At 37.4% G+C, this 8,166-nt stretch overlaps 1 pseudogene; it reads left to right on the top strand.

Annotated features, from left to right (window-relative positions):
• Positions 1-689: 689 nt before the first annotated feature.
• LOC149996480 (peptidyl-prolyl cis-trans isomerase FKBP3 pseudogene) lies at positions 690-7,890 on the top strand (annotated as a pseudogene).
• Positions 7,891-8,166: the final 276 nt, after the last annotated feature.

Here is an 8,166-nt window from a genome sequence, read left to right as displayed (position 1 = left end):
AATAGAACAATGGAATAGAATTTTGAGTCCAGGAATATACTCAAGCATATATAGCCAAATAATTTTTGACAAGGGGGCCAAAAATATGCAATAAATAAAAGATTCTTCAATAAATGGTGCTGTGATAATTGGATATTCACATGCAGAAGAACAAAACTAAATCCAGTCTTATGACCCCATAAAAATTAAGTCAAAATGAATGAAAGGCAAATGTAAGACATGAAACAATGAAATTCCTAGAAGAAAACGTAGGAACAAAGCTTTTTGACATTGATCTTGGTAATAATTTTTTTGTATGACACCTAACAACACAAGGAAAAGAACAGAAAGTAAACAAGTGGGGCTGCATCAAATTAAAATGTTCCTGCACTGTGGTAGAAACCATTAACAAAGTGGAAATACAAACTATAGAATGAGGAAAAAATTATTTGTAAACCATATATCTAATAAGGAGTTAATATCCAAAACATACAAAGATCTCATACAAATCAATAGCAAAATATTGGGTTGGCCCACAAGTCTGTATGGATTTTACTATAAAATAAAAGACACATTTTTAATTTTCACCAATACCTTTTTTGACTTGGATATTGTGAGTATGTCAGCCATCTCTCACTTGGGGTAATGTTGATTGTTCTCAGTTAATATCTTGATTTGATCACTATCAACTTCAACTGGTCTACCCGACCATGGAGCATCATCCAGAGAGAGACATCCAACATGAAACGTCACAAATCACTCTTGACACATTGGATCAGTCACAGTACTTTTCCATACAAAACTTTTCTTGTGTTTCAGTTGTGTTTTTACCTTTCTTAAAATCATAAAGTATAATATGCTGAAAATGTTGTGTATTTTCTTCCATCTTCAGTATTAAAATGACTACACAAAAATTCACCAATTTTGATAATTTTAAAAAAATGCATGGTGATATGACAGTTGTCACAATACAATCTAGCAAAATTGTTTCAAATGAAGTTAAAGACAGATAAACCATCTCAAAGAAAAAGCCAAACAAACTTTTTGGTCAACCCCATAATAACCCAATTTTTTTTTAATGGACAAAGGACATAAATACACCTTTCCCCAAATAATATATATAAAAAGCCAACAGTTTTATGAAAAGATGCTCAACATCACTAGTCATTAGGGAAATGCAAATTACAACTACAATGAGATATAACTTGTTAGAATGGTCATAATAAAAAAGACAAGAGGTAACAAATGTTCGTGTGGATGCAGAGAGTAAAGAGTCCTTGTGCGCTATTTGTGGAATTGTAAATTGGTACGGCCACTACGAAAAACAGAATGGAGGATCCTCAAAAAATTAAAAACTGAATTACAATATGATCCAGCAAGGCCAATTCTGGAACTATATCTAATGGAAACAAATACATTAACTTAAAAAAAAATCTTGTTCATAGCAACATTATTTACAATAGCCAAGACATGAAAACAACATCAGCATCCATCAATGGATAATGGATAAAGGAGTTGTGTCTATATATCCAATAATATACAGAAAAGAGAGTGAATTCTAAGAGTTCTTATCAAAGGAGAATATTTTTCCTCTATTCTTTTGTTTTATTGTATCTATATGAGAAGGTGGATGTTAGTTGAACATATTTGGTAATCACTTCACAATATATGTAAATCAAACCATCGTGATGTACACCTGAAACTTATACAGTGATGTATATCAATCATTTCTGGATAAAACTGGTGAAAAAAGAAAGAGAGGAAGAAAAAAGAAGGAAGGAAGGAAGGAAGGAAAAAGGACGGAAGGAAGGAAAAAGGAAGGAAGGAAGGAAAGAAGGAAGGGAAGAAAGGGAAGGGGGAAGAGAAGGAGGGAGAGGAAGAAAAAACTATCACAATATTTAATTTATCTTTCAGGGATGTCTCAAATTGACACAGGGCTCCAGGTTATATCTAGGAAGTATGAAGTCAAAATAAAATTTTAATTATTATAATCTTTCTTTACACCTCATCTTATCTCTAATGCTTACTTAAGTTCAGCTTTAAATAACTCAAAAGAGTATAACAAGGTGCAAAATAATTTGACCTTGGGGTCTAAAGGGAAAAGGGTAATTAATGCCCAACACCAAAGATTGGCCTCTGCATTATGGAAGAGCTGAGAAAATATTTGCAAGTTTGAGCCCCAGCTTGTTTTAGCAGCAGTTAACAGATTGAACCAGCCTTGGCTTTGTCTCCTCCTTACTTTCTTTGGCCACACCTGCATCAAATCCCTGTCCAGGCAGACTGGACACAGCAAGGGTAAAGCAGGTCTGATCACAACTACCCAAAGACAATGCTGTTAAAACCACACTAGACCTTCCATCATGCTCTTCCTGTCACTTTTTTGTTCTTACATCAACTCATTTTTAATCCTCACAACAAACCTGTAAAGTAAGCATTGTGACATCGATGTCATAGCCAAGGGAACTAAGGCTCAGAATAGTCAAGTGAGGCTGAAATTCTAACCTGGTCTTCAAATCTCGAGTTAGAGGACGTGTTTTTTCTCTGTTCTCCAGGGTAAAGAGGACAGCTCACTGAAATGACAGTGAAAGGTCAGAAAGGATCAGAGCTGAATAAGCTGCCAATTCTCCTTCCTCTGCATCACAAGTTTTTATAAGAATAACATACACAGACTCACAGACACATACTCATATAAACTCACAAATCCAAGATGCTAGATCTCTCATGGAGGGGAGAATATCTCCAGAGACAGGAAACTGGCCATGTGATAATTGTTCTTTTCTAGTATCCATGGAAAAATGAAGGAATATTGATGAATTCATTCCTCCACCAACCATTTAAAAAAGAGCCAAAACAATTCATATTTGTGAGCAATCCTTGCCAGGTGGGACCATTACTGATCTTTTCTAAAGTCACACATAGTGTGGAGTGTATGCATCTGTTTCACCTTAGAGGAATAACAATGAGAATTAATAACAGCTTTCTTGACTATAGGAGGGGTGAAGGAACTTTGATCTTATTGCAGGGAATTGGCAGGCTTTTACCATTTTGAGCTTCTCATTCATTATGCTAGTGATGAAATAGTCTAGGGTAAAGAAAAGCTGGATTTTCAGGTCAACTACCACAGAGAAATCTCTTCCTTGCCTAGCTAAATTTCTAGATGTAGCCAAACCTAACCAAGAACATGTCTATTTCTATTTTTCACAAGCAGATCACAGCCTCAGATTGCATAGAGGACTAAGGAGACCCATAAGTCCTCTGGCTCATCCCACAGCTGAAAAGTAATGACAACTGCTTCTAGTACAAAATTTGGCCCCTACTCCCCTTCCTCCCTACTGGCCAACATAGATTAGAATTATTAAGCTAAACTGTCACATTTTAAAAAATCACATTTATAAAATTTGAGAAGGAACATTTAGGAACAGATCCCATGGAAGTCCACAAAGACAAGCTCAGCTAATAGTCAACACAAGATTCAGCCTGCACTTAGTCTTGATTTCTTTAATATTAATTTTTTTACTTTAATTATCTTAGCAGGTTGTCATTGGTAAGCTATATAGTCTTGTGACTATAAAGTGGGTTTGCTTGAGTTGTAAGAGTTTATATTCAAATACAATAGTTTCCCTTTACCTTGTAGGGAATACATTCCAAGAACCTCAGTGGATGTGTGAAAACACAGGTAGTACTGACTCTTAGACATACTGCTTTTTAAAAATATATAGACACCTTTTCACTGAAGGATGCAATTTATAACATCTCTTTGGCATATCCATATTTCCAGTATCATTACATTTGTATTTGGGGGCCATTATTAAGTAAAATAATGGTGACTTGAACACAAACAGTGAGGTACCATGACAGTTAATCTGATAACCCAGGGGCTACTTAGTGACTGACAGGTGGGAGCATGTAGAGCCTGGACACTGTAGATAAAGGGGTTGGTGGGATGGAGAAGGATGGTAACAGATTTAATTACAATACTCAGAATAGCGAGCAATTTAAAACCTATGAATTGTTGATTTCTGGAATTTTCCATTTAATATTTTGGACTACATTGATCATGGGTAGCTGAAACCACAGATAAAGGGGGACTACTGGACTAGCTCTACCAATTTTAACCTCATTTTTTAAATCTGTTTAGTGAAGGTAATGATAACTAACTTTTAGGGTGATTGTGAAGATTATAAGAGTAATAGAGGCAAAGCATCTAGCATATTCCCTAGCACATAACATGTGCTTAACAAATAATAATCATAAAGCTAGCAAAAGAATATATGTGTACAGCAAAGAAAATTAAGGAATGCATCTCATACACTTAAAAAAACTCCTAAATAAATATTGTAACAACCAAACTCTATTTTTTAAAAATTCATCTGAAACTTTAATAACTTTAGAAATATTGATTAACTATAATAGCTACAATGCCATATTCCTAGTCCTATTTACATCTTTTAATCTGCTTAGTCCCCATTCATGACTCCAATGCTTGTTCTACTAACCGAGCTTGTCATTGGTATTGGCTTGGAAGAACAAGGTGACAACTAATGCAAGACTGTCTTCACATTGTCCTTTATAATTTAAAGAACTTGAATGTCTTATATATTCAAAGGACAATTCAGAGCCATGTCAAGTTGATTTCTCAAAGGGTAGAATTGAATACTATAATCATCACACATAGGGAATACAGCTTCATATACTTGATAAAGAGAGCAAAGCTAGAATATATTATTTGTTTGATGTTGATTAAAGTGGTAGTGAAACAGTCCATAAAACAGTTTCTGCAGTCAACTAATTCAACTGTAGTAAGGATGTTGATTTATATTGTGTCTGGTGAATATATATTTTCAAGGGTATTTTTCTACTTGAATTAAGAGAGAAAACAGTTCTGCTAATCAAATAAATAATATGTGTGAAATATGTGTGAAATTTTGGAGATTTCAGGTACATACTGCTGGTCTTTTTTGGGGTTCCCACTTAGGTTACAGAAAAGAGGAACATATTTCTGGTCAACATGGAGGCATAGATAGACATGTGTGGCCTCCTTGCACAATCACAAAACGAATTACAGCTAAATCTCAAAACAAGTCACACCCAGAGCTGTCAGAAGATCATACTGTATGGAAATCTGACAACCAAGGATTTTAAAAAGCCACACTCATCCAGATGTGTAGGAGGGGCAGAGACATGGAGACAAGGCAGAGAAGAGAGGAGACATGGTGTGGGGAGACTGGGTGGAACAGGCACAGGCACAGGCAGTCCCATATTCACATGTCGTTGATTAAAATCAGGAGGGATACCTTGGGACCAAGATACCTCAGCACCAGGCCAGACTACACAGCCCAGGTTTCCAGTGCCAGGAAGATAAATCTCCATAACTTCTGACTCTAAAAACCAGTAAGGGTTGGGTCAGCAGGATTTTCAGGAAACTCCACTTGAAGGGCCTGCACAATCTTAAAACTTATGGAAATCCACCCACTCTGGAATCCAACACCAGGACAAAAGCTGAGAGGACGTCAGTCTCAAACAGGGAGAGGGTGCAGTGACTGGAAATGGGGCAAGTGCTTGGCAAACCCCCAGAAACCAGACACTAGCATTGTCCCTTCTTCGAGCCTTCCCCTCACACAGAGCCACAAAGCAGTGAAGCAGATTGCCCCACCCTGGTGATTACCTCAGGTTCTGTCCCACATAATTTACAGGCAATTTCTATAAGGAGTCCAAGCAGCTCTACCTAATATAAAGAAACAAACACAGGAAGGCTTCCAAGTTGAGGAGACAAAGAAATATGGCCCAAATGAAAGAAAAGAACAAAACTCCAGAGAAAGAACTAAACAAAACAGAGGTAGTCAACTTGTCAGAGGTAGAGTTCAGAACACTGGTGATCAGGATGCTTAGATAAATTATTGAGTATGGCCACAAAATAAAGGAGTAAGTGAAGGTTATACAAAGTGAAATAAAGAAGCAACAGAGAAGAGAAGGAAGCCAGGATCCTGATCAAAGAACTTATTGAGTGTGGCAACAACATAAAGGAAGAAATTAAAGTTACAGTAAGTGAAATAAAGAAAAATCAATAAGAAATTAACAGTTAAGGGAAAGAAGCCAAAATTCAAATCCATGATTTGGAATATAAGAAAGAAATAAACATTCAACCAGAACAGAAAGAAGAAACAAGAATTCATAAAAATGAGAATAGTATAAGAAGACTCTGGGACAACTCCAGATGTGCCAACATCTGAATTATAGGGATGCCAGAAGGAGAAGAGGATGAGCATGAAATTGAAAACTTATTTAAAAAAATAATGAAGGAAAACTTCCGTAATTTGGCAAAGGAAATAGACATACAAGTCCAAGAAGTACAGAGAGTCCCAAATAAGTTGTATCAACAAGGACCACACCAAGACACATCATAATTAAAATGTCAAAGGTTAAAGATAGAGAAAGAATCTTAAAAGCAGCAAGAAAGAAGCAGAGAGTTACCTACAAAGGAGTTCCTGTAAGACTATCAGCAGATTTCTGAAAAGAAACTTTGCAGGCAAGAAGGGACTGACAAGAAGCATTCAAAGTGATTAAAAGCAAGGATTTGCCACCTAGAACTTTATTCAGCAAAGGTATCATTGCAAATGGAAGGGCAGATAAAGTGTTTCCCAGACAAGGTAAAGCTAAAGGAGTTATCATCACCAAGCCATTATTACATGAAATGTTAAAGGGACTTATTTAAGAAAAAGAAGATCAAAACTACGAACATTGAAAAGGCAACAGAGCCTGCCGCTGCTGCTGCCACTGCTGCCGCCACATCGCTTCCTCTCAGCCCTGGCTCCTCCCCTCTTGCCTGTCTGGGTATTTCTTCTTTATATCTTTGTTTGTTGAATTTCCATGTGGCTCGGTTTCCTGGAGCTTCTGGTCGTCTCCAGTTTTGGGGACATAGACTTTAAAGGCAAAGCAGTACGCCGGTAAAAGAGAAGTGTGGGTAATCGGTGGTAAGTGTAACTACCTTCACAAGCATTCCAATTAAGAATTGGTGACAGCCTGCAGACTTAGGCAAGGGCCACATTGTTTGAGTTTTTACCCGGACTCAACAAAGAAGCCCTAAAAGCCCAACCTCAACGTCATTCCTAGGGGTAGCACATGACCCCGCCCCCTCCAGCTACGCTGGGGCCACTGTGTCCCAGGGGCCGGATGATGCCGAATCTAGGCGGGCTGGCTCAGTAAAGCAGAAGCAGCGGGGGAAGGTGGTGGCAGCCGGTCCACAGCGGGCCTGGATCGCGGAGCAGGTGTGCAGCGAGGAGCTACCTAAGAAGGACATTATCAAGTTTCTACAGGACCATGGTTCAGATTGGTTTCTTGCAGAGCATAAGTTATTAGGAAATATTAAAAATGTGGCCAAGACAGCTAACAAGGACCATTTGGTTACAGCCTATAACCACCTTTTTGAAAGTAAGCAATTCAAGGGTACTGAAAGTATAAGAAAAGTGTCCAAGCAGGTGAAAAATGTGAAGCTTAATGAAGATAAACCCAAAGAAACCAAGTCTGAAGAGACTCTAGATGAAGGTCCACCAAAATATACAAAATCTGTTCTTAAAAAAGGGGGTAAAACTAACTTCCCCCAAAAGGGAGATGTTCACTGCTGGTATACAGGAACACTACAGGACGGAACTGTTTTTGATACCAATGTTCAAATGAGTTCAAAGAAGAAGAAAAATGCTAAGCCTTTAAGGTTTAAGGTTGGAGCAGGCAAAGTTATCAGAGGATGGGATGAGGCACCCCTGACTATGAGTAAAGGGGAAAAGGCTCGACTGCAGATTCAACCAGAATGGGCTTATGGAAAGAAAGGACAGCCCGATGCCAAAATTCCACCAAATGCAAAACTCATTTTTGAAGTGGAATTAGTGCATATTGATTGAAATACCAGTACTTCAGATCTAAGGATATCAGCAACGGCCTTGGAGTTATGTTAGAACTTGTTTAGTTTCTCCCCAAACTTTTAAGAAATGTAATCCATTATAAATCCCTGAAGTTTAAAATATTTTACTAAAAAAAAAAAAAAGAAAGGAAAAGAAAGGCAACAAATTCACAACTATCATCAATTGAATCTTAAAACAAAACAAAACTAAGCAAACAACTAGAACAGAAACAGAATCACAGATATGGAGATCATTTGGAGGGTTATCAGCTAGGAGGGGGAAGGGAGAGAAT

Source organism: Furipterus horrens, unplaced genomic scaffold (genome assembly GCF_987537825.1).
Source record: "Furipterus horrens unplaced genomic scaffold, mFurHor1.1.pri manual_scaffold_12, whole genome shotgun sequence".
Classification (NCBI taxonomy): Eukaryota; Metazoa; Chordata; class Mammalia; order Chiroptera; family Furipteridae; genus Furipterus; species Furipterus horrens.
Note: the sequence above shows the minus strand (reverse complement) of the source record. Positions and strands in the feature narration are given on the sequence as shown.